At 35.8% G+C, this 27,188-nt stretch overlaps 1 long non-coding RNA gene and 2 pseudogenes across 1 annotated transcript; 1 reads left to right on the forward strand and 2 right to left on the reverse strand.

Moving 5' to 3' along the window:
* Positions 1 to 4,360: 4,360 nt before the first annotated feature.
* LOC132602853 (probably inactive leucine-rich repeat receptor-like protein kinase At5g48380) lies at positions 4,361 to 11,623 on the forward strand (annotated as a pseudogene).
* Positions 11,624 to 11,904: 281 nt separating this feature from the next.
* On the reverse strand, positions 11,905 to 17,123 carry LOC132602731 (probably inactive leucine-rich repeat receptor-like protein kinase At5g48380; annotated as a pseudogene).
* A 1,759-nt stretch (positions 17,124 to 18,882) lies between these two features.
* LOC132602034 (uncharacterized) lies at positions 18,883 to 21,299 on the reverse strand. The gene is made up of 2 exons (XR_009567580.1): positions 21,137 to 21,299; positions 18,883 to 19,371 (listed from the first exon to the last, which is right to left on the reverse strand). It is a non-coding gene; the product is annotated as an uncharacterized LOC132602034 (long non-coding RNA).
* Between the last annotated feature and the right edge of the window lie 5,889 nt (positions 21,300 to 27,188).

Consider the following 27,188-nt stretch of genomic DNA (forward strand, 5'->3'; position numbering starts at 1 on the left):
ATAGTATTGACTATTGTTGCAAAAAAAAAAAAACTTTTGGCAACAAACAAAAAAGTTGTTGCATGTCGTTGCAATAATAACCGACGGAAAAAGTTTATGCAACAACAAATAAATGTTGTTGCCAAGTAATTTTTGCAACAATAGTCTATCTATGGCAACAAAAAGTTTTTTTTGTTGGCAAATGTCCTCTTTCTTGTAGTGATTAATTTGATTTCGCTGTTTCATTAGCCGAAGAAATATTTTCGGTGGTCGGAGTCTTTGCAATTTTCAATGTTTCTAGTGGAGTCGATAGTAAGAATAATTACATAATCGGTGTATAAAACTTAAATCCATAATGAAATTTGGTGGTTGGAAAAACAAGTGCGAGGCAAGTCATTTTATTTTATCTAGTATAAGGCGAGGAATAAGACTTGAGGATGCGCATAAGCCACGATGACTCTTTAAATTTGACTATAAATTAAAAATATCACTATTATTTGTTTTGGAAAGGGATTTACATTTGCCTTAATTACAATCCCTTGTTACGCTAAAATTAATAAAAAAAGGAAGACGTGTAAATAAATAGTGTATAAATTTGACAATCCAACCCCACATTTTGAGTATGTGTGTCTAATTCATGATCAGAGCGTGCCTGTATGTTTGATTTACTATTTTATGACTTGTTAGTGTAGTTTGGTTGAGACTCGAGGGACTCAAGTGAGTTTTTGATGCAATCCGAGGTACCAAGGTTGAATTCAAGAGTGAGGGCGTAGCTGTTTTTAATACAAAAGCTTTAAAACACTCACGAAGAACTTAAAGGGTCATGGAAGATTCATCAACAAAGTTTTTAAAGTCCATACCATACTCAAATGGATATATGTATATATATGATGGAAGTGATGACAATCAAGGAGGTCATCAAGGGTTGAAGCATTCTTTCAACCATCATGAGCTTAGATGAGTTAAAGGAACATGGAAGGAAGACTTCAAAGCCACCACTATGCTCAAATGGTTGTTTTTATAATTTGGTCATTCTTGTAATTTGACTATTTTTGCAATGCGAGTATAAATAGTCTGTAAAAAGTCTCCATATTAGTGTTAGCTAACTTTGAAGATAGAGAAGATACTCTTTATTTGAGTTTATAAGAGTATTCCCTTGCATCTCTTCAATGAACCTCTCTTGGATCCTCTAAGTAATGATTAATGCATTTTAATTGTTAGATGATCACTTATTTTCTTCTAAAGTCTTTTCTCCCTCATTCTATTTCTTAATTATATCCTTATTCTCTTATCTGGCTTGTTTGATTGTGGTTCAATTTACTGTTTTTGCATCTTGAATCACATCAGTTTTGAAACGCTTGGAAGTTTAAGCCAGAAGCTATAAAATTATGTTGTTTGGTGCGATCGTGTCACGCCCCGAACCATGGTCTAGGCGTAACACGACACTCGGTGCCTGACTGCATGTGACCGAGCGAACCACATGGCTTGCTGAATCATCACGGGGCATACATGAGCGGAAATATAACGTGAAGTGCATGATGAACTTTTATAAAACATAGTAAGTCATAATATTAAACGTAAGTACTTGGTTAAGTCGTGAATGCGGACAATATCATAAATGAGCCAAACCGGCTAACTAACTCTGGAAGTCTAACATGACACTTGTCTTGTCTATGAAACCTCTAACATGAGTCTGAAACACGTAACACACTTGTTGGGACAAGGCCCCCAGCATACCTTTAGATGTAAAACTAAATAAAGAAAGACAATGCCTAAACCTTGAATGCGATGGGGCTCACCAATAAGCTGGTACATGCAAATCCTATTGAGCTGATGTGGCGACCTGTAAATCCGTAACTGCATCGTGAAATGCAGGCCCCCGGGCAATAAAAGGGGACGTGAGCACATTGAATGTACTGGTATGTAAAACAACTGAATGAAATAACATGGGACATGAAAATAACCTAACAGAGACTGAGCTGAAACATGATCATGAACATGAGTACATATACATATATAACATGTGTAAAGTATCGTGAGTAGGGAGAGCAGTAAATATAACCGACAACATGGTTTGGTACTTGCGTCTTACCAACAGAACACTCATACCTTGCCAGGGACATGAGATTTAATAATATTATGAAAGGATCTAGTCATTATGAGTGATCGTCCTAAGCATGGGTGGAACAATACTCATCTTACGGTGGCTACGTAGTTTCAGGTTGTTTGAAGCCTTCTCGGTAATTAATGCAACTCCCAAAAACATGAACATGTAAAATAAGTGGCACTTGCTGCCCATGGTTTTCATGAATATAACTTGCTTGTACATGGATATCATGAATTATAGCTTGCTTGCATGAACTTGTAAAACATAATATTTTCTTGAAAAATATCATATAACTTGCATGTAAGAACCCATGGAATGAGATATATGGGTTTTCATGGATTACGGACTGATTTTCAATAATCATATGGAGTTATTAAGAATACAATGATAGAATAATAGGAATTCATACGTAATATAATCATGGACATGGACCTAGGGTTGTTATGAGCATGGTATAGAAATCCTGATTTTCATGGAGAATCATAATTTATGGATTATGAGGCGTGGGGAAGAACAATGATGTTCCTACACATAGATAGTAACTCTACATACCTGGTAATGCTCCAAATTTGAATTAAAGACTTTAACTTTGAAGAAGATTTCTAAAATCTTGAGTTCTTGAACCTTGAGATGGGTTTTTCTTGAAAACCCTAGTTTAGGAATGATGATTTTTTGTTTAGATTACAAGAATATGTATTAGAAGCGAGTCAGCGTAGCTAGTCCAGTACTCCAGTTTCCTTATAGCGCCACCTTGTTTGTTGTCGCGGTTAAGGCCCAGTCCACTAATTACCACGATAGCAAAGACCCCCGCGATCGCGATGGTCACCTGGTATTAATATACTTAAAGTTATAGTATAGGGATGAAAATGTACCTACCTTCAGATATTGATAATCCTGTATAACCTGAGCTACATTAATATAGCTCCTAAATAGTATAGATTTTTTTAGCTCTAGTTATTTTGAGATCATCTTATGAGATTTCATGCTTTATTTTGGATTATTTGATGCAAATATAAATATTTATTTGATTAGACTAAATATAAGGGTCCACTTCATGTGTCAGTTATATATAAATAGATGCAAAATAAATGTTAGACCAATATAAAGCAAATAGCAAACAAATCAATCTAATCTCTATGAATCTGCATTAAAAATATAAACCGCTATATTATATTATTCCGTGCACGTTTTCAACCCAAATCAAGAAAAATCAGCACAACACCATCCTTCTATGATAATGAAAAATTTCATACATATTCATCTTTTTATGTTAATGATTTTCTCAATTCCATTTTCAGTTTTGGGCAATGAAAAACGAATTTTAGTACCCCTTAACTACACTTCCATTATGCAAAGTAGAAAAAAGTTTATGTCTATTGATTCATCCAATCTTCCAGACCCTCGGATGCCATCTTATAGTTTTACTCTTTACCATCGCGATGTGTTTGAAAAGTCAAACTTCAAGGACTACGATTCAATGTTCAGAAGTCGTCTAGCTCGAGGGCATATTGGAGCAAGTTATTTGGCCACGATTTTTGAAAATGGCAACAGTGTTAATGAAAGGATAGCCCATCCAAATCGTGGAGCAGCCATGGGTTCCACGACTACAGACGATGTTGAAGGTGAGCATGTTGCATCTTTTATGATTGGCAGTGAAAGAAGTAGAATGTACTTGCTAGTAGACACTAGCACAGATTTAGTTTGGTGGCAATGTGGACCATGTAATATGGTGCGATGTTACAAACAAATATATCATCCTATATACGATTATACAACATTGAAAACATTCCAAAACGTTGATTGCCTTAAAGAAAACTCGAGTTGCATGACTGAGGAACCATATTTTGAATGTATTGAATAAATGTGCTATTGTCGCTATGACATGCCATATGAAAGTGGAATTAGATCAATAGGTTTCATGGCATCTGAGGTGATTACTTTTCCATTAGACCATAAATCAAAGAGGATTATGTCTGGATGTGGAAAAAATCAAAATAGTGGGGTATTTCAATTTAGTGGTTCGTATTCTGGGGTTGTTGGCCTTGGACGTAGAGTAAACACGAAAATTCCAGGTGGATATTTTTTACCATCGCAACTTAACGCGACACTATTTTCTTTTTGCCTCCCCAGTTTTGATTTAGGAACTTTGTAGACACATAATTTTTTATCCTCCCGGAATGTTTTCATTGTCTTATTGATTAATTTTTCTTTTTAGTCTAGTCTTGGATTTTAACTACTATTTCATTTTTAGCAGGTCTGTTTGTGAAAATGAAAAAAAAAGACAAAAAATATTCGCTATTTTTAAAGTATAAGTTTTGTGTTTTAAAGAAAGAAAATTACAAAAATATGCTTTATAGGTTTTAATTTTGCTTAGCCAGTCATTTATTTTAAGATTATTGTTTTTTCAGTTATCTAAAAGTAGTTATTATATTAAAAAAAAATGAGCAAACAGAATTGTACCACCTCATCAAAAAATGACAAAGTTTGATAACAAACCTTATCACAAAAGGGGAGGGGGTTCACGTGAATTGAGGGAATATTATTGTTAGGGGTGGGGCTCACACAATTAAAAAAAAGGAAAAAATGAAAAAAAAAAAAAAAAGAGGAGAATAGAAACACGTGAACAGAAAAAAAAAAAATCCTCATTATCATCTTCTTCTTTTCTTCACTCACCATTAACCAACAACTCCATCCAACCTCCAACCCATTCACCACCGTCATCTCCACCTTTCATCGCACCTTCTCCACCGTTCAACACCCCACCACCTCCACTGTTTTCCGCCAATAACCACCCCTTAGGGGTGTCAAATTTGGCCCAAAAGGTGATGGCCCGCCCAACCCGCCCAAAATTTTATGGGTTGGGCTCAAGATAATTTTATATTGGGCTGATTTTAGCCCAACCCAACATAGCTCATTTTAAAGTGATCTCCATCTTAACCCAATACTAACCCATTTTTAAGATTTACTTAAATTTGGATTTATTGCTTGAGATTTACTTTTTTTTTTTTTTTTTATGTATACACGTTTCTTGTATCATGTATCTTACAAGTTTGTGGTATGTTTAATATGAAGGGAAATATTTTCACGAAAAATGTTTTTCTCGAAAATATTTACCACGGAAAATGTTTTCCTCAAAAATATTTTTCACGAAAAATCCGCGAAAATAATTTTCAAGAAAAATATTTTTCGCAAAAAATATTTTTCTAGAAAATAGACCCTTCAAAAAAACTGGGTCAAGTTGGGCAGGTCATGGCCCAGCCCATTTTTAGCCCAATTCAGCCCAACCCATTTCAGCCCAAGTAACTTTTGGGCCAATGTTAGCCCAACCCATTTATTACCTCAGCCCATTTTGATTGGGCCAATTTCAGCCCAACCCGCCCATTTGACACCCCTACCACCCCTCAAACAACCAAAAATCATCATCATCTCCATCTCATTACCACCCTCAACCACCAGAAAAATAAACCATCGAAAACCACCAATAATCCCAACGCCCACACTCTTTCTCTCTAATACCTCTGTTCCATACACCTTAAACCACCCATTTCCCCATCCCAATCAAACACCCATTAATCATAAACCCAGTAGCATGACAGATCTAAACAGAGGAGTCGGGGTTTCGGTTTGAGGTTCCGTTCGAGTTCCGTTCAAAGCTTTGGTTCGGGTCCTGTCGAATAATTTTGTGGAATTAAAGCTAATTAAGGTCCAATTCTTCCTTGGTTCGTTCATTTCTTTCTAGTTAACATGCTATTTTATGGTGACATGATTTTGTGTTGATGATTTTTGTGCTTAATCCTAGTTGATTGATGGATGATTGCCGACGTTGTTTATCATTTTATCGAAATTGATTAAGGAGGATTTAATTAAAGTTAATGAGAATTAAAGAAATAGTAGGGGGTGGATTTGGATTCATTTTGACAGTTAACGGACGGTTAGGCTAAAATTTAAAGAGCTTGTGCTTATATCAATTTGTATTTTTATTATATAAATTGGATTGGGTAGGCAAACGGTAGGTTCGTTTAAGTTGTTTGTGTGTTTTTCTTTACTTGCTTTTAATATTGTATATTCATTCTCGGGTGGGATGTCTCGGAAGAAAACAAAAATGTAAAAAATGGAGGCCTCGGTTACAGTGATAAAATTAGGGGTAATGTCGTTTTCTTTATACTCTTCTCTGTTTGAATATTCTGCTTTGTTGTAATTAATGGAGGTCTTGTTAATTTAATTATTCGGTCGTATAATGGCTCAATATATTTCTTAAACAAAAGAATCAGGCCAATACTAAAGGTTAAGGCCATACTTACTAATTAATTGTGAGATGAATCAGACGAGATGCGAATTATTTCAAATCTCGTTGTCAATAATAAAAGAAAAGAGCGGAAAAACCAATTGTAAGGGAGCGAGATGGATTGCGAATTTATTCAAAATCCGTTGTCAAAAGAGTGAAAATTAATAATAACCGAATAATAAGTCTCGAATTTCAAAGACAAATAATTGCATTTAACGCTAGATGAGCTTTAGGCGCGTTTTAAGATGTTTGTTTCGACTAAGAATGCGGCTACGCATCTTATTCCGAGACACCCTAATAACTCAAGGATGCGGTTACGTACCTTGGCCGAACTCTTTTTAATAATTAATTTTGTTACGAATAAGAATGCAGTTATGCATCTTACTTCGAGACGCTTAAAAGATTCGGAATGCGGTTACGCATCCGGTTTAAGACCAATAAATGTTCAACAATAAAAGTACGAGCAAATCAAGGCTCAAATACATAATATATTCAAGGATTAATTTAATCTAAGTATAAGTCGATAAAGCGACCGTGCTAGAACCATGGGACTCGGGGAATGCCTAACATCTCCTCCCCGGTCAACAGAATTCCTTACCCGGTCTTCTGTTTTCGCGGACCATAATAAAAGAGTCATTTCCTTTTGATTAGGGATTCATAAGGTGGCTTGGAACAGCAAAACTCAATTCCAAGTGGCGACTCTGTAACTAAAATAATCCCTTTTCAAAACCGTTACTTCAAATGGAAAAACCCTTTAATAATAAAAACCTGTGCGGTTACAGCGCGGGGGCGCAAAAATGGGGTGTGACAAACTTCATCTACCCTGAATTTCCATAAAGCCCCATGGCCAAATGCAACAATGGCAAAGTTAGTACCAAATTACAATTACCCTCAATTGCACTTTTTCAACCTTTACAAAAATTTTGTTAACGACAGGAAGTCCCGGTCAAACCGTCGTGGTGGCAATTTGGTAAGAAGATGCACGGTGGAGTTGTTGTGGATACAAGGACCACCATTACACATTTCCCTGAAGATTTTTACATCATATTTCGTTACATATTTAGACCTAAAGTAGGAGATATTCCGATCGTTGAAAATCCAGTGGGAGATTTTGACACTTGCTATCAGGCTGACCTAGACGGCGGTGAGGTGTACTTTCCTGTTGTGAAGTTGTACTTTGACAGTAAAAATCCGGGCTCGATGTTGTTTCTCCCGCAAGAACGAGTTGTAACGCTTATTGGTGATCAATATTGCCTAGCTTTTAAAGGATGGGATAAAGATTTCACAGTAATAGAAACTAATCAACTCCAAACAGTAGGATTAACTTTTGATACTTCACAGAACACATTGGCCTTTGACTTAGATGCATGTGAATGAGTTATAAAAAATTCAAATTTTAACAACCTTAAAGGTTTATCAAAATTTAGTATAAAATTGAATATGTTTTATTTTATTCGATTTCTATCTCTATTCTTGAATGCTAAAGAAGTTACTCCCTCCGTCTCTCAATATTTGCCGCATTATTCATTTACACGCCTAGCATTTTGACTATTTTACCCTCTTAAAATATTTCATCATGTTCTTTCTCCTCAATAAATATTTACTCCATTAATAATTAAACCTCTTAAATGTTGGTATGTGAACTCACAAAATCAGCCCATTGATGTAATTAATACAAGGGTCAAATGAGAAAAACTATTTAATTTTATCTTGGGTAAATAAAACGACAAATGTTTTGAGATAAGTATTTTTATTAAGGACGACAAATATTTTGAGACGTAGGGAGTAATCATGTAGTACTCCCTCTGTCCCAATTTATGTGAAGGGGTTTGGAATACGAGGGTCGAAACACTTAATTTTGCTTTATGATTGCAAGCTACAGAAATTATACTCGCTCCATCCCAATTTTTTTTTTTTATCTTCCTTTCTTCTTTAGTCTGTCCCAAAAAGATTGACACCTTTCTATATTAGGAAACAATTTAACTTTATGAGATGATTTACAGCCATACAAATATCTAAGACTTGTTTTGGATCACATATTTCAAAAGTCTTCCTTTGTTTCTTAAATTTTGTGGCAAATCAAACTAAGACAATCTTTTTGAGACGGAGGAAGTACATATATGTTGATATGTTTTCAACAGATCATCTACGTCTAATTTGGCACCTACCTGAAGCTAATAGTCAAAGCAATAATAGAAGATGCCGTGGCAGACTTGCTTCTTTGAGTCTTTGATGGTCCCATTTTAGGTTAACAAATGTTCTCAAGCAGCAATTTCCAAAAAAAAAAAAAAAAAAAAGCAACAATTTCCTTGTAGGGTCAGCGATGGGCTGCACCCAAGGGGTATTGCAGACAGAATACCCTGATGTAATTCCACGGCCAGAACCCGTAACTCATAAGTCACACAGAGATAATTTTATTTGCTCCAAGGTTCACCCAGGGAAAAATATTTTTTTGCGAAGAATGATTTGTATCATATCGAAACATACCAAATAAATCATAAATCAAAATATTGCATTATAAATGCATACAAGAAAAGTAAAAAGAAGAAAAACAGTTGGCAGTTGTGGAGTTAAGACGTTGAGAAAAAAACGGGTTGGAAACATTCTACCATTGATCCAAGTCAACTACTGACCATTTGTAGATTACACATCTTGTAAAACCAAACAACTCAATATTTCTGAAAGAAAATTTTACACTAACACAATGTGCAGCTTCAACATTTTTTACTTAGTAGTACCATTTTTCATACTTTGCAGCTTATCTCTGAGATGCAACGCGCTGCAGAGTGACATCTATTGCTTGAAATCGATAAAAGACTCATTGGCAGACCCTTTTAATATTTTGGCTTCTTGGTCGAATTTCGAAAATCAGACAAGGTTTCATATGCAAATTTAGAGGAATGGATTGCTGGAATGATGATGAGAACAGAGTTATAAGCATTATATCACTACAAAAAAATGGGGTAATTTGCGGAGGTTGAAAGTTGCAATTCGTACGGGCTTTAGCCTCTTTAAGTAATTAGTGGAGGCTAAAACCCCCGCGAATTACAACTTTCAACCTCTGCAAATTACCCCTTTTTTTGTAATGACTCTAGCAGACATGGGACTAATCGGCGAGTTTCCATGAGGCATAAAAAATTGCTCTTCTTTAATTACTCTTGATCTTTCAAACAACAAGCTAAATGGTACCGTCCCTTTCGATATATCCAAATTAATAACATTCGCTGTAACTATTGATCTATCGAGCAACCAATTCTCAGGCCCGATCCCAGCTAATATTGCAAATTGCAATTTTCTTAATACCCTCAAATTAGATAACTATAATCTAGAAGGTCCAATTCCACCTGAAATTGGCTCGTTACAGCAACTTAAGTCATTTAGTGTTGCCAACAACATGTTGACAGGGCAAGTTCCAAATTTTACGGATGCTGATGTTTCAGCTGCATCTTATGTAAATAATCCAGGACTTTGTGGAGGTCCTCTAGAAGCATGTGTTATAGAACGTGTATCAAACAGTCGTATTCTGTTTGTTTGTGGTTTTGTGACAGGTTGGTCGCTTTTCACTTTACTAGGTATATATCTTTTTTTCTTCGGTTTACGTGGTGTAAAGAAGATACTTCTGTTGATCAAGAAGAGAACAAAAGCAATGGTGATTGATGCAAGTGAATGGCCTGAAAGAGAACAAGTAAACAACGACCCGAAGGTAAACATTTTGCTGTTTTACAACTGTTTTTTTTTTTTTTTTTTTTAACAACATAGTACTCCGTCTGTTCTAGTTTATGTGACAGCATTTCTTCGTTAGCCCGTAAAAAAGAAAAGAATGGCGGGCAGCAACTTTCTAATATGGAAACTATTTAACTTAAAGCTTTCATTTTACCCTTAATGTGAAGTTTTGTAGCCACACAAGTGTCATTCCACGTTTAAGCCACAAGTTTAAAAAAAAAACTTAGTATTTCTTTCTTAAACTCTAACCGCAGTCAAATTATGTCACATAAATTGAAACACATAGAGTACTACATAATCAAACTGTGGTTACATAGAACAAAAATAACGTGCTAATGGTAAATATTTCTTTTCCACAGATTTTACAGCTGGAGAAGATTGTTACAAGAACGAGTTTTATGGAACTATCAAAAGCGACTTCGAATTTCAGCCAAGACAAAGAAATTGGGAATGGGATGCTGGGAAAAGTGTACAAAGCACTGCTCGGAAATGGCTGGACAGTTGCCATAAAGAGGCTCCAGGTTTCAGAGGATTTGGAGGAAGAATTTGTTTCCGAGATCACAACTCTGGGTAGTTTGAGGCATCAGAATTTAGTGCCTATAATCGGCTTTTGTTATGAGAGGGACAAGCGACTTCTAGTTTACAAATACATGCCTAATGGAAACTTACATGAGTGGTTACATTCAACCGACGACAAGGCAAGACTCTTGGACTTTCCTCTAAGGGTTAAAATTGCCACTGGCGTCGCGAAAGCCCTGGCTTGGCTTCATTATGGTCATGTTGTGCATAGTAACATAAGCACACAATGTATCTTGCTCGATGCAAATCTTGGATCCCAAGATATCCAATTTTTGGGATGCAACACTAGCAAAACCAAATGACAAAGGTTCTAACTTGAGTCTATCACCAACGGTCGAGTCTTTAGACTTTACAACTTACAAGAAAAACGTCTATCGATTCGGGGTTGTGCTTCTCGAGCTTTTAACAAGGAAGGAATCTTACCAATTGAGCTGTTCGAGTCTAAATTTTTCCAGCAGCTCTTTTGCAAGTCCTCTTGATGTGGATACACTACTGCTAGGCCAAGGATTTGATGCTATGATAATGCAGCTACTTGAACTTGCAAGTAACCGCATGAAATTCATTCCTGATCAAAGGCCAAAGATGCAAGAAGCTTATCAGACTGTTGCTGCGATTGCTCGAGTGGATGACCAAACCGGGGACGCTGAAATACAATTGCATGTGGACTAGAAGCAAGAGCAGAGCCACCATTATTGGTACGGATAGCTTTCGCTCGAACCCTGTATTTTTTGTCAAAGAATCATTTAATATGTATAAATAAACTATCCAGAATCTAGTAGCCGAAAATGATTGAGATAATTTGCATAGAAATATTTGTAAGCATCCTTTCATCAAATACTCACTATCAAGTTGAGGTACAACTTTAGATTGCAACATATAAATTTTGCAAAGTTACTCAATCACATGCATCTAAGTCAAAGGACAAAGTATTTGCTGAAGTATCAAAAGTTAACCCTACACCTTGGAGTTGACTAGCTCTTAAAATTGCAACGGATTGGCACCGTCTCAAAAAAGACAGACAGTATTTCCCACTAATGTGCACCACGACCCGATCTTGGGCCAGTAACAACAAATTATTTGGGTTTTCTCTGCCAAAGTTTAACTTTACAACGGGAAATTTTTATTCAGGACCCCTCAGATCCGTTTCATAGCAAGTGTCAAAAACTCCAAATGGAGCATCCATAAGAATATCTTGTACTTCCTGTCTGAATACGTAGCGGAATGCAATATAAAAATCTTGAGGAAAACGGCTAGTAGTTGCTCCTGTATCTACAATACCCCCACCGATCATGTCATTTCTAAAATTCCACACTAGGGTGTAGTGGAATTTCCTTGTCGTTTACAAAAACTTTATAAAGGTTGACGAAATAAAATACAGGGAGTGCGAAATTTTGTAATAGCTCTGCTGATGTTATTGTTTTAAAGGGCATTTTGTGGAAGCTAATTGTTGATCCTTTCACGGAAAAAAATCGCGGTAGACACATGGACATTATGTCCGCCTCAAATTGCGTTGGTAAAGAATATTCACCCTTAAAATGTGGTGTTCTCTACATCTCAGAGCTGAATTTGTTAGGGAGCACTTTACCCCCAAATGTGGGAGTTCCTAGCGTGAATCTGGATTAATTGAAGCCCCAATACGAATACGGGACACTGGATGTGAAACCATACAAGATTTGTTATTGCTCTGCGATCTAATTGTAGCTTTTGTATTTGCTTCAGAGGATATTTGACATGTTGTTACCATATGTTTTTTTTCTCCTGTTTACTATCTCCAATTATCTTATTCATTACTTTTTTATTCTTAACAAATTATATAAGTGTTGTGGAAGCTGGTTGACTATGACAGGTGTCCTTATCTTTTCTTGTTATTCAGTTTCAATTTGCTATGATGCTATTTTCTAATTCATGTGTTGTGCTAAAGAAATTATAGCTAGGTTTATCAGATATTGCATTATAGAAAACATCAATTTAGGAATACACCTCTTGCTAAAGGAAGAATAAACCATAGAAAACAGGATTCTAAAGTAGTAGCTTCTAACTAGAGGCAGGTCCATGATTTTTAGTTTGAGTCTGGACCACAATCCTTTTTGCTTAGTCGGTTCTGGATAGACTATTTATACATATTAAATGGTTTTTAACACAAATACAAGGGTTTGAGCCAAAACTACAGTACCTATGACGGTGGCTCTGTCCCCGCTTCTAGTCCTCATGCAGCTGTATTTCAAGGTCCCCAATTTGGTCATCCACTCGAGCAATCGCCACAAGAGTCTGATACACTTGTTGCGTTGTTGGCCTTTGATCAGGAATGAATTTCATGCAGTTACTTGCAAGTTCAAGTAGTTGAATTGCCTTAGCATCAAATCCTTGGCCTAACAATAGTTTATCCACATCAAGAGGACTGGCAAAAGAGCTGCTGGAAAAGTTTAGACTCGAATAGCTCAATTGGTAAGATTCCTTCCTTGTTAAAAGCTCGATATGCACAACCCCAAATCGATAGACATCTTTCTTGTAACTTGTAAAGTCTAAAGACTCGACTATTGGCAATAGACTCAAGTTCGAATCTATGGCACTTGTTTTTGCAAGTGTTGCCTCCAAAAAATTGGATAACTTGGGATCGAAATTTTCATCGAGCAAGATGCATGGTGTGCTTATGTTACCATGTACAACATGAAATTTTCCACCATCATGAAGCCAAGCCAAGGCTTTCGCGACGCCAGCAACAATTTTAACCCTTAGAGGAAAATCCAAGAGTCTTGTCTTGTCGTTGGTTGAGTGCAACCACTCATGTAAGTTTCCATTTGGCATGTACTTGTAAGCAAGAAGTCGCTCGTCCCTTTCAGAAAAAAAGCCGATTAGAGGGACTAAATTCGGATGCCTCAGACTACCCAGAGTTGTAATCTCGGAAACAAACTCTTCCTTCAAATTCTCGGAGCCTCTTTATGGCAACTTTCCCCAGCATTCCATTCCCGATTTCATTGTCTTGGCTGAAATTCGAAGTCACTTTTGATAGTTCCATAAAACTCATTCTTGTAACAATCTTCTCTAGCTTTAAAATCTGAGGAAATGAACATAGCTACAATTAGCACATTATTTTTCTCCTCTACAACCACAATTTTGATTAAGCAGTACCCCGTCTGTCGCAACTTATGTGACGTAGTCTGAGAAGATTTTTAAAACTTATGATGTTAAACGGGGCATAACACTTGTGTGGCTATACAAGTTGTCACTAGAGTATAACAAATGAGAAGTTAAATTGTTTCAAAATTTAGAAAGCTACCATCTGCCATTCTTTTTTGAATGAATTAAGAAGGAAATACTGTCACATAAACTGAAACAGATGGACTACTTTATTTTTCGGGGCGTAGTTAAAGAAGGAAAAAGACGGTTGAAAGTCAGGAAAATGTTTACCTTCGGGCCGTTGTTTACTTCTCCTCCAGGCCATTCACTTCCATCAATCACCGTTCCCTTTGTTCTCTTCTTTATCAATAGAAGCATCTTTTTTACGCAAAGTAAACCGAAGGAAAAAAGATACATACCAAGTAAAGTGAAAAGAGACCAGCCCATCACAAAACCACTAATAAACATAGTATGACGGTTCTCTACGTGTTTGTGACGACATACTGGCAGAAGACCACCACAAAGTCCTGGATTATTTGCATAACTTTCAGCTGGAATAGTGGCATTAATAAAATTTGGCACTGGCCCTGTCAACATGTTGTTGGCAACATTAAACATCTTAAGTCGATCTAACAAGCCAGTTTAAGGTGGGATTGGACCTTCTAGTTTATTGTTGTCTAATTTGATGTTATTAAGAAAAGAGCAATTTGCAATGTCGGTTGGGATCTCGCCTGATAATTTGATATATCCGAAGGGATGGATCCATATAGCTTGTTGCTTGAAAGATCAAGAGAAGTTACAGAAGAGCAATTTTGAAGGCCTCGTGGAAACTTACCCTTTAGTCCCATGTCTGGAAGACTAAGGTGTAAAACTCTGGTCTCATCAATATGAAAGCATTGTACTCCTGTAAAATTGCATATGAGACCTTCTGTCTGATTATCGAATTTCCATGTAGAACCCAAGTAATTTAAAGGGTCTGATCGATTTCAAGCAATCGATGTCACTCTGAAGCGCGTTGCATCTTAGAGAAAAGCTGAAAAGTATGAAAAATGGTAGTACTAAGAGCTTGTTTGGATGGACTTATGCCTATAAGCTGTTTGCAGCTTATAAGCTAAAAAAAAATAAGTTGGGGTAATTTTTTGACTTATAAGAGCTGCTTTAGATAAGCTAAGTCAAATGGGTCCAATTATTTTTTTGAGCTTATTTTAAGCACAAAATGACTTTAAGCTGGCCAGCTAAACACTTAAAAAAGCTAAAAACAGTTTATAAGCAACTTATAAGCCAATCCAAACGGGCTCTAAGTAAAGAATGATGGAGCTGCTCATTTTGTGAGTGAAATATTTTGTTTTGGAATGCATTGCCTTCATCAGCAGGACCATGGAATTTATTGAGTTATTTGATTTGGCAATTGTGGTGTCATTTACAAATTGACTTATGCAAATGGACAGCAGTTGACTTGGGTCAAGCACGGTAGAATATTTCCACACTGCCAAATTCTGTGTGTGTGTGTGTTTTTTAATGCAATATTTAGATTTATTTAGTATGTTAGCTATGACACAAGTTTAATCTTCACGAAAAATATATTTTTTTTGAAAATTGGCCGGTAAGGGCTAGAAGGGGAGCCTTGGAGCAAGTTCAAGTAAGAAAAAAAAAAAAAAAAATTCTGACAGGTGTCTTGTTGAAAATTCATTGGAATTTGGCTCGTCGGTTTTTTTGACCGATTCCATCGAAATTGTTCGTAAAAAATTCTCCTTTTACTAGCAGAATGAGTTCGAGCGATAAAATCAACCAATTAATACTTTGCGTCAAAGTAGAGTGCATACATTACACCCCTTGAGTGTGACCTTTCCATGCAAAATAAACGTCTAAACAAAAAATTGGGCCCTCAAAGACTCAAAGAACCAAGTCAGCCACGACACTTCAATATATTCTTTTCTATATATTTTTTTCACTCCTAGTAATCTGTTGAAAAAAGTTGGCATCTTTTCCTTGTTTTATTTTGAAGGACAATGGTAATCGATCAATTTACTTATATAAGTTTAGCAAGTGCAAAAATACTTTCATGATAATTAAATATTAATAATAATATTAGTGTAGTCCTATAAGTGGGGTCTAACAAGGAGAGGGTATACGCAAACTTTAATTTACTCCTATTTTGAGAGGTAGAGAGGTTTCCGATAGACCCTCGACTCAAGAAAATGATAGTATTTGGATAATATTGATAATAAATGTCTATTACTGGTTGGTGAATTGATATGAAACTAAAAGTTTATAAGATTACAAAAAAAATGAATTTCGTCCACAGGTAGGAAAGGTCGTCTAAACCAAATTTTGGGCCATCAAAGACTCAAGCAAGTCAGCCACGTCTATCTGAAGTAGATTTATGTCCAATGCTTTAACCGATAACAAATGACATCTGCTTGCAAAAATCTTTAACTATTCTTAGCATGATATTAGAATAAATATCTGAAAAGGTCACTTAACTATGAGGAATTACGTACGTAGCAAATTTCTTTAACTTTATTTTGTATCAATAAAACACTCAACTTAAGGCTTTTCTCTTATAAAATCTCTAAGCCAAGTTTGTCATCAAATAATATGACATGGCAAAATAAATTAATGTTTTATGCAATGTAGACATGGACCTCACAATAAAATGAAATTAAAAAAGACACATATCTTATACCCGACTACCCACCCACAAATCAAAACAATAATTTATTTTGCTCTTATTAAATGATAAATGCTTATATTACAGACAAATGAGCAAACATTCGAATGCGAATAAGTGTGACCTCCTTTTTGTTTTATCAAAACAGTTAAAATACCAGATAATTATGTAAAAAAAATGATTAAAATCAATCTTCGTTTTTTATTTAAAATTTTCCACATACAAAATGTTGTAACTTTTACAAATATTAACCTTTTCGCAATAGAAAACAAGATTATTGATAAGGAAAGACTCATCTAATTGACATGCGTTGTTAATCTTTTTCTAATTGTTCCAACAACCAATTAAGAAATTAAAGAAAAAGCAACGAAGTATACATATTGATAATTTTAAATCCGTTTGGCGCTGATTATTTTCTAAACCCACACGGTAACTAACTCGTAGTTTTTGTATTTGAACAATAATGTTTTCTTTTATACCCAAGTATGCACATTGATATCATCAAAAATATTTTCTCAACTCTGTTTGTAGCGTTGGGCAATGGAAAATCTTACACCCCCCCCCCCCCCCCCCCCCCACATATATTATGTCTCTTGATAGTTGATCCAAGTTATAAGCTTCAGGATCCTCCGATGACATCTTATACTTTCACTGTTTACCATTGTGATGTATTTGAAAAATCAAAATTCAAGGACTACAACTCGTTGCTTGAAAATAGACTCGCCTGATGTCATGCTAGAGCAAATTATTTAGCTTCGGTTCTCGAATCCCTAAATGGTGCACAAGGAGGTGAGATGCACGAACCGGTCCCAAAATCAACAGATACACACTTAATAAACATGAGTGTTGCATCTTTTTTGATAGGCACCCAAATGATCAAAAAGTACTTGATAATAGACACTGGAATTTATTTACTTTGGTGGTAATGTGGATCATGTGAGGCCAATAAGAGCTATAATCAAGGTCAACCTCTATAAAACTCGAGTATACAACTTTTTGAAATGGTTTTGATGTTGTAGAAGATGCAACATACTCATCATTTATGAAGTGTGTATCTGTTGATGTTGGACGAGCTCACGCATCTCACCTCCTTGTACACCATTTTGGAATTCAAGAACCGAAGCTAAATAAATCGCTCTAGCATGACATCGAGCAAGTCTACTTTCAAGCGACAAAGTCGTGATCCTTGCAGTTTGACTTTTCAAATATACCGCGATGGTGAATAGTAAAAGTATAATATGGCATCGGAGGATCTGGATGTTTAGTTGGATCAAGAGACAAACCTTTTTTGAGCTTGAATATTGTAATTAGTTGACTTAAGAGGTGATAGAGAATTAGCATTGCCCAACACAATAAGTAGAATTGAGAGAATAATTGACATTATGTAGAGATTCTAACGGAAAAACAGTAATGTGATTTTAACGTTCGCCATTTCTATCAGAATAAATTAGAGTGGACTGCTGAATAGCAGAAAGACTATACTACACCAAAAAGTGTTTTGCTCCCCCCCCCCCCCCCCCCCCCCCTCTTTTTTTTTTTTTTTTAAATTTATAATCAGTAAAAGATATGTATATTATTACCAGCATCAATTGAGTCCTGACGAGAATGTAACAAGCTCTTTCCCAGTTTCCCTTATCATTTTTAGGGACAGTTACTATAGAAGAAATATGAAGATTTGGCTAAAGATAAGGCACAACGGAAAGAAAAAGATCCATGTAAGTGATATCTAACGCTTGTGAATAAGTTTGAGTCCTGTTAGTCCGTCGATTTGGACCTATTGCTTTTCTAAGAGTATTTTGACCTTATCATAGATTTATATGTTGTAAAAATATAGAGTACTTTTTCCTGAAAGATTTGTAAAATGGATAATGAAATGCATTCAAAGTGTCTCATATTCATTCCATTATCAATAATGGTTTTCCAACTTAACCTTTTGAAGCTAAGAAAGGATTAAGACAAGGGGATTCATCATCACCATTCCTTTTTGTCTTTGTTAATTATGGAATATATTTAACAAGGAGCTTGTAGATTTTGCAAAATATACCTGATTTTTACTATCAGCCTGGGTGTGAAAAGATGCATACTATACAACTAGGCTTTGCAGATGACCTACTATTATTCTGTACGGGTGATGCTATTTCAGTAAAGGTCCTTTATGATTGTTTTATGCGGTTTTCTCAAGCCCCTCGCCTTCATGTGAACAAGGGCAGAAGCTCTGTTTTCTTCTGTGGAGTTAACTTAGCTCTACAAGAGCCAATTCTGCACTACTTGGGTTTTGAGAAAGGAGAATTGCCTGTAAGGTACTTAGGAGTCCCTTTCAACACTAAGAGATTGACAGTTCCTCAATGCCAATCTTTATGGAGAAAATGCTAGGAAGGGTGATATCACGGACAGCTAGACGTCTATCTTATGCTGGAAGAATGCAATTGATAAAGAGTGTATTGTTTGCCTTTCAAACTTTTTGGGCACAATCTTTGTTCTAGCAAAGAGATAATACATATGATTGAGGTTGTGTGCAGCAAGTTTCTATGGGCTGGGAATACAGAAAACACAAAGAAGGCCCCTCTTGCCTGGCACAAAATCTCTTGGCCACAAACTGCTAGGGGGCTGAATATAGTGGGTATTGACATTTGGAACAAGGCAGCTATTATTAGCAAGCATTACTGAAAACTTTGCCACAAAAAGGACAAGTTATGGATCCAATGGATACATATATACTACATAAAGAGGAAACCAATATGGGAAGTTCAGCCTAAGAATGCATCCTGGATCATAAGGAAGAAATTGAAGGCAAACGAGCTCTTTGAGGAAGCTGGATATACATATGATGATATTCTGGAAATCGAATTCTTTTCTGTTAAGATGATGTATCACTGGGCCTGGCATCATCAGAAAATTTCCATGCGATGACTGAAATTTAAAAAACATATAGATAGAGTTCATAAAGCAAAATACAGGGCCTGCATCACAAAGAGCGTCCAAGAAATTACTACTATTAACTAAAATATTTCGTACACATACACACAAGTTAAAGTGAATAACTAGGCCCATATCATCACAAATTTCCAACTAAGACTAAATCTTTTTTAGAATTTTATATACCAAGCCAATTTGTAAAAGTAAAACCTTTGGAATATTTTGAATTCTTCCTACCCCAATTCTTATATCTCTCATTTCCAACCTCCAAACACTCTTATTCAACAATTTAAAGACTGAAAATAGCTCTAATAGACAAAAAGATAACAGTAAATATATATAAAAAATGCACTTTGGAGGATCCAAGTTCCAACACGCAACTAACGGCTTTTTTGAAGAGCCCAAGCGACATAGATTTTGAATGGAATGCTGAATAATAGAAATGAAATACTACCCTAGAAAGAGTTCTACGATTTTTTCATAGCAAAATACTACCATTGCCAGAAAAGAACTAAAAGAAAAACAAAAGTTAGTTATTACATATTAACGTTTCATTTTTAGGAAAAGTTACTATGGAAGAACTATGCAGATTTGGCTAAAGATAGGGCCAATTTCATATAGGTGATATCTATTAGTTGGTATAAGGTTTTTAGCAGTGCAAACTCGTCGTTAAAGAAATAATAAGCAAAAATGCAAACCACCCACAAAGCTTCAGGCAAATACTACTTCTCATACATCGAAAAACAAGATTGATTTTGAATAACCAATCAAGACTAAATCTTTTTTGAATTTTACACACTGAGACAATTTGTAAAGATGAAATCTTTAGGAAAAATTTGAATTCTTTAGTCTCTTTTCCAACCTCCAAACACTCGCGAACAATTTAAAGACTGAAAATAGCTCAAATAGACAAAAAGATAAGAGTGAAAACACATCAAAAACACAAAACAACAAAAAATTTCCAACCAAGACTGAAAAAATCTTTTTAGAACTTTACACACCAAGACAATTTCTAAAAATAAAATCTTTAGGAAAATTTCGAATTCTTGCAAGCCCAATTCTTATATCTCTCTTTCCCAACCTCCAAACACTCTTTTTCAACAATTTAAAGACTGAAAATAGCTCTAATAGACAAAAAGATATCAGTAAAATCCACACACAAGTTTCCAACCAAGACTAAATCTTTTTAGAACTTTGAAGGCTGAAATTGCTCTAATAGACAAAAAGATAACAGAGGAAACATATCACTAAAGCAATAATAAGCAAAAACACAAAACACCCATAAAAATTCCATAGTAAATTCCAACCAAGATTGATTTTGAATAACCAATCAAGACTAAATCTTTTTAGAATTTCACACACAAAAATGACATTTTTAGGAAAGTTATGAATTCTTCCTACCCCAATTCTTTATCTTTTTTTTTCCTCAATTCTTTTATCTCTCTTTTCCAACCTCCAAACACTTTTCTTGAACACTTTAAAGACTGAAATTGCTCTACTAGACAAAAAATACAACACTGAAAACAAATAATAAGCAAAAACACAAACAACTCACAAATTTCCAGCCAAGACTAAATCTTTTAAGTATTTGAAGACTGAAAATTGCTCTAATAGACAAAAATCCAACACTGAAAACATATCATTATACAAATAATAAGCAAAAACACAAAGCACTCACAAAAATTCAGACCAATAAAACATCTAATACATCAAAAACAAGTTTTTTTTTTTTAATAAATAATAGCTTAATAAAACTTACTTTCTAACAGCTGAATTATGAAATTCTGAGAACCTTATGCCTCCATTAATGATTGGTGTTGTAGCATTAGGCACCATTTTTTTTTTCTATCTCTCTATGTGGCTTTGTGTTAATTTTTGTTAATAATACATGTGGAAAGTTCTTTATCACTATGTTTTTTTTTTTAAATTATTTTTAGTATATTTGGTCAGCATTTGAGCAGTATTATCTAATACAAAAATGAACAGGATAATTTCACTTTAGCCCCCAAAGATCCAAGTTATTACATATAGGCTCCTTTACCTTTTTTTTAGTTCTAAATTGATGTTGCTCTCCGTTATACCGAAGAAAAAAAAAAGTACAAATAAGGGGGACTGAACCTTATTTTACTGATTCTAATGAGGTAATGAATCTCTACTAATTATAGTAGAAGATCATATACATTAGCTCATGAGATTATTTCATTTGATTGACTCTTTTATGCTAATACGAGATATAATCTAATTGAGGGGATTTATGGAGTTTAGTTGAGCTTAATTCTGATATGCGGCCATAAGTAACGCACAAGCTTTCAAAAGAAAGAGAGTTCGAATCACTAAGAAGAGATTAGATTCGACGGCGATAGAGATTATGAAAGTTTTCCCCCACAATCCCCCTTATGGAGTGTAACACCCCGCATCTTGGAACTAAGTTTAAGCTCATATCATTAAGGTTCTAGTGGGTTGACAGGCCTATTTCGGGCAGCGATAACTCCTTGATCCGTTGTGAATCTGGAAGAACTTCCTTGGTGAAAGTTGTAGCCCTATTAACAAGCTTTCCAACGGTATATTATGGGGATTAAATGGATATATGTGCAAAGAGTTATGCCCATTTGACTGAAGCCTGTTCGCTGGAAAATTGCTTGCGTTACGGTGACGAGTTACGGACCGTAACTCGTGTTACGGACCGTAACAGTGTACCGTAACACAGACGAAATTTCCAGAACCTCACTGGAAATTTTCATCAAGATACGGTCCCAAGATACGGTCCGTCCCTTCGTGTTACGGACCGTACCTTGTGTTACGGACCGTAACATCGGACCGTAACACAGGGAAAATTTCCAGAAAGTTTCTGGAAATTTTCATCAGGATACGACGAGACGTTACGGTCCGTACCCTGTGTTACGGTACCGTAACGTGGGCGTGTTTTGGTCCGCAGTTGAGATTCGGGTCAACTGACTTCGGGAGGCCATAACCCCATCGTAAGTTGAGAATTTGGGAAAACTCAAAGAATGAAAGTTGTAGATTATTGAAATATCTTTCCAACCATAGGTTGTGGGTTCACAGGCGACGTCGGGATTGGGAGGTATGAACGTTTTAAGACAGAACAGTCCCGACCTGTTTGCAAGTTGGGTCAACCCATTTTACCCTTGGTATATAAAGAAAAACAAACCCTAGCAGCCCACTTTTTCTCCAAAATTCAGAATTTTAGAGAGAGGAAGTGAGAGAGAAGGGAATCTAGAGAGAAGAAGGAGGAAATCAACCAATTTAAGGCCCCAAATCCTAAAGCTCGTGAAGGATAATTTGTAGTACAAGTTGTGGTCGTCATTTTAAGCTAAAGATCGGACTCGGGAGTGTTGATTTCGTGGTGACTACCCAAAAGGTAATATTTCTACTCCCTAATCACTTGTAGTTGTGAATTTATGAATTCTTGGGAGAATGATAGTTGAGTTTGTTGAAGATAATTATATGAACTATGTTAGAATTGTTGGAGTGTTGATTTGGGATTGTTGTATTCATATGGATTATGAAGAATGATGTTAATTGCATCTAAATGGGATTGTAGAAATGACTAGAAGTAAAAGAATGGGGATTTGATGAAGAAAACACCATTAATGAAGGTTATAGAGCTTCATGCCCACTAAGTGTTTGATAAAATGCTTAGATGAACAAAACATGGATATTGTTGCTAATATAGAATCCCTATGACTTGTATGCTATAGATTGAAGTTGAAGGGGGTGAAGGACATTGTGATACGCTCAAGAGCGGAAGGTTAAGGTATGTAGAACTTCCATCCACATGTGGGAACTTCTATGTTCTTCCCCATGATTCGTTTAGTAATATCTATGAAGTACAAATCCTAGGGCATTAAACCCAACATATTGGTAGCCCGTAATTATGTATGTATGTACATGAATTCCGTATACTTGTTCGTGATTGTGTTCCTAACTTTCCATTTTGGACATTAGGAATCCTAGCTTAATCCATGAATCCTGAATTCTTTCTCATGTGTTCTCATTATGTTCATATGAAACTGCATGAGTTATTTTGCAAGTTATAAACATGTTTTCAAGTCAACTACAAACAAATGATTATGCATTATGGTCTTTCTCATGATCAAGTTTACAAGTTATTTCATGAAAATATGTTTACAAGTCCTTTCGTGAAAATCATGATTTCAAGACAAGTACAAGTTAATTCACGAAAGTCATGGGCTTCTTAGCCAACTATATTATTTTCATATTCGGGAGTTGTAATAATACCGAGAAGGCTCAGATAGCCTGAAACTACGTATGCCAACGTAGGATAAGAATCGCTCCGCCCAGTAGGACGATTCCTTCATATGTTCCCCATTGAGGGATTTGGATCCATTCATGTTATGTTCATGTCTTGTGCCCTGGCAAGGTACGAGATGGCTTAGCTGATCGGGCAGAGATCAGACTCCACGCTTCTCCCCGTGGTGGTTTATATCGGTATTACAGATTATTACAGATCATATCAGATTATCTCATGCTTACAGTACTCATGTTTTATGTTCAGTTTCAGTACTCAGTTTCAGTTTCAATTCCATGTTATGTACTCATGCTCATGCTCAAGTTCATGTCCCAATTTTCAGTTTTCAGTTCTTATCATGTTATTCTATGTCCCATGTTGTTCTTCCGGTTGCTTTACATACCAGTACATTCAATGTGCTGACGTCCCCTTTTACTGCCCGGGGGCCTGTATTTCACGATGCAGGTACGAATTTACAGGACGACGCTTCTGATCATTAAGACTTGCCCGTACCAGCTTATTGGTGAGCCCCATTTCATTCGGGGTTTTAAGCATTGTATTCTCTATGTAATTTTGCATATAAAGGTATGCTGGGGGCCTTGTCCCAGTAATTATGATTTCCAGTCAGACTCATAATAGAGGTTTCATAGACTAGACAAGTCAGTTATGTCATGATAGACATTTGGAGTCATATAGCCATTTTGGCACACTCATGTTTAACAAGTACTTTATTATGTATTATGACTTATTATGTTTTACAAAGGCTCATTATGCATTCACGTCATATTCCGCTTATAATATGAAATCATGTTAGTTCAGCAAGTCATGTGGTTCGCTCGGTCACATGTAGTCAGGCACCGAGTGCCGTGTTACGTCCAGGCCAGGGTTCGGGGCGTGACATGGAGCCATGTTGTTTCGTCTGGCACGTACTCTCAGGTCATCATTCCTTCGAGTACGAGAAAGTGAAAGGAGACAAGCTCACCATTTTGGGCTTTGCTATGATAATCGAATCTATTGCATCGTGTGCCCCAATGATGGCCTTTTTGATGTCATTCTTATGGAATTATTTTACATCACCCTTTATAAGGTTATTTAAGCTTATCTGATAAGGATAAATCTCGAAATAAGATATAAGATTATTTTACCCACGCTTGATTTAATTTTTTTTATTATGGAATTAGAAATCTCGCAATTATTTACATCCTAGCTGTAATATTATTGTTATGTCACACTCGATGTGAGACAACAATCATGAGATTTCTAATCTCCGAATGAAACACCAAAATGACAAAAACGACCTTCTCCAAAGCATTCCTCTCAAAGTTCTTTAATAAAGTCATTATTTAATTCTATAGTATAATTCTAAATTTACAATCTCGGTCAAAAATTTTCACCAATCAAACGATCCCTCTATGGGATAACAATTGCGTGATTTTTCTCTCTAAGATATAAAAACATATAATGACACATTCGTCCTTTTCCGAAGCTCTTCCCCTAAAGTCATTAAAAAAATACAGTTCAAGAGATGTAAATTTAGTAATTTGAACACATTATTGATAAGGATGCTTAATTAGTACAATGTGAATAGCAAAGCTACATAAATGAAGTTCCTAAATAGCATAGATTACTGATGCTCTATTTAGGATTGACTTTCTTTCATTTGACAAAAAAAGATCAAGAGAATCAGATCTCCATATTTAACTTTGTGTTTCTTCCCATTTTGATTTAGAATTTAATTAAGTTACAATAAATTTAAATCACTATATATTCAGAGCCAATTGAAGCAATTAGCAAAATACCTTCATATACTAAAGTGCTATACCAATGGACAATTTCCTCCATTTTCACCTTTTGATGTCAATTATTTTCTCAATTCCACTTGTTGTGTTTGGCAATGCAAATTCTCTATCCCCCCTCAACTCCACTTATATTATGGAAGCTAGAAAGAGATTTATGTCTCTTGATCCAACTAAGCTTCCTGATCCTCCGATGTCATCCTATACTTTTTCTATTTATCATCGCGACATATTTGAAAAATCAAAATTCAAGGACTACGACTCGTTGCTTGAAAATAGACTCGCTTGATGTCATGTTACAGCAAATTATTTAGCTTCGGTTCTTGGATCTCAAAATGCACAAGGAGGTGAGATGAGCGAACCGGTCCCAAAATCAACAGATACACAATAGATAGATGGTGAGTATGTTGCATCTTTTTTGATAGGCACCCAAATGATAAAAAATTACTTGCTAATAGACACAGGAAGTGATTTAGTTTGGTGGCAATGTGGACCATGTGAGGCCAATAAGTGCTATGTTCAAACTCAACCTCTATATGATTCTACTAAAAGTTGATTGCAATCAAGATGTTTCAAGATGCAAGACTGGGGACCCAACCTATAACTGTAATCTACAAAGTGCTGAGTGTAGATATTATATGGTATACAGGGATGGATCAGCAACAAGAGGTTTATAGCAGATGAAGTAATTACTTTTGTTTTAGACCAAAAAGTACTAGTTAGCGTCACGTTTGGATGTAGAAAATATCAAGTCGGTTTTCTCATGCATGACTCTTCCGGGAAAGTTGGCCTTGGACGTGATGTATTAGGTGGATACTCTTTACCATCGCAATTTGGGGCGAACGTGTGTCTACCGAGTTTTGATTCAGGAGAGAGATCTGTGTTGAGTTTCCATACAAGCAAGTGGCCAAGAAGAGCACACTTCGCAAAATTATTACCAAAGTAATTATGTGCACCCATCGGTTTATTTTGTCAATCTTTATAAAGTTTTTATTCATAATAAGGAAGTTTCAGTGAGCCCCTCGTGGTGGAATTTTAAGCCAGATATGAGTGGTGGAATTATGGTGGATACAGGAGCAACTCTTACCTATTTTACTCATGATTTTTACATCATATTTCGCGACACATTTAGAAGTGAAGCACGAAATGTTCCTCTGGTTGAAAATCCAGTCTTTCCTTTTGACACTTGCTACGCGAATCCTGATTGTATTTTGGCAGTGTAAACATGAGGAACAAGTTGGCTCTAGCACAAGAACGAGTCGCCGTGAAAATTCAGGTTCTCTACTGTTTGGCTTTTATTGGATGGAGACAGGACTTCTCAATATTAGGCGTACATCAACTCCAAGGTGTAGGATTAACCTTTGATACTTCAGCAAATACTTTGTCCTTTGACTTAGACGAATGTGATTGATTATGTGTTCTGCAATCTGAATATTATGCTTCTTCTTTAATTAATGGCCTCTTAATACATGGAAATCAGGAGTTAATATGCTTTTTCCTGCTTCTTCAAGATAATTGAATATTAAGTATCAAAACTTGGAGTATTGAAATATTACAAAACCAAAACGGAGCCTTTTGTTATAATGAGGATCCATAAAGCCGACCACATTTTAGTAGGAAGATATACACTTCTTGCTAAAGGTCCGAAACCATAGAAAAGCAGGATTGAAAGTTGCTGCTTCTACATAGGCTAGGATTTTTAGTTTATGGATTCTGGAGCACAGTCCTTTTTGCTTATTGGGTTC

Source organism: Lycium barbarum, chromosome 7 (genome assembly GCF_019175385.1).
Source record: "Lycium barbarum isolate Lr01 chromosome 7, ASM1917538v2, whole genome shotgun sequence".
Classification (NCBI taxonomy): Eukaryota; Viridiplantae; Streptophyta; class Magnoliopsida; order Solanales; family Solanaceae; genus Lycium; species Lycium barbarum.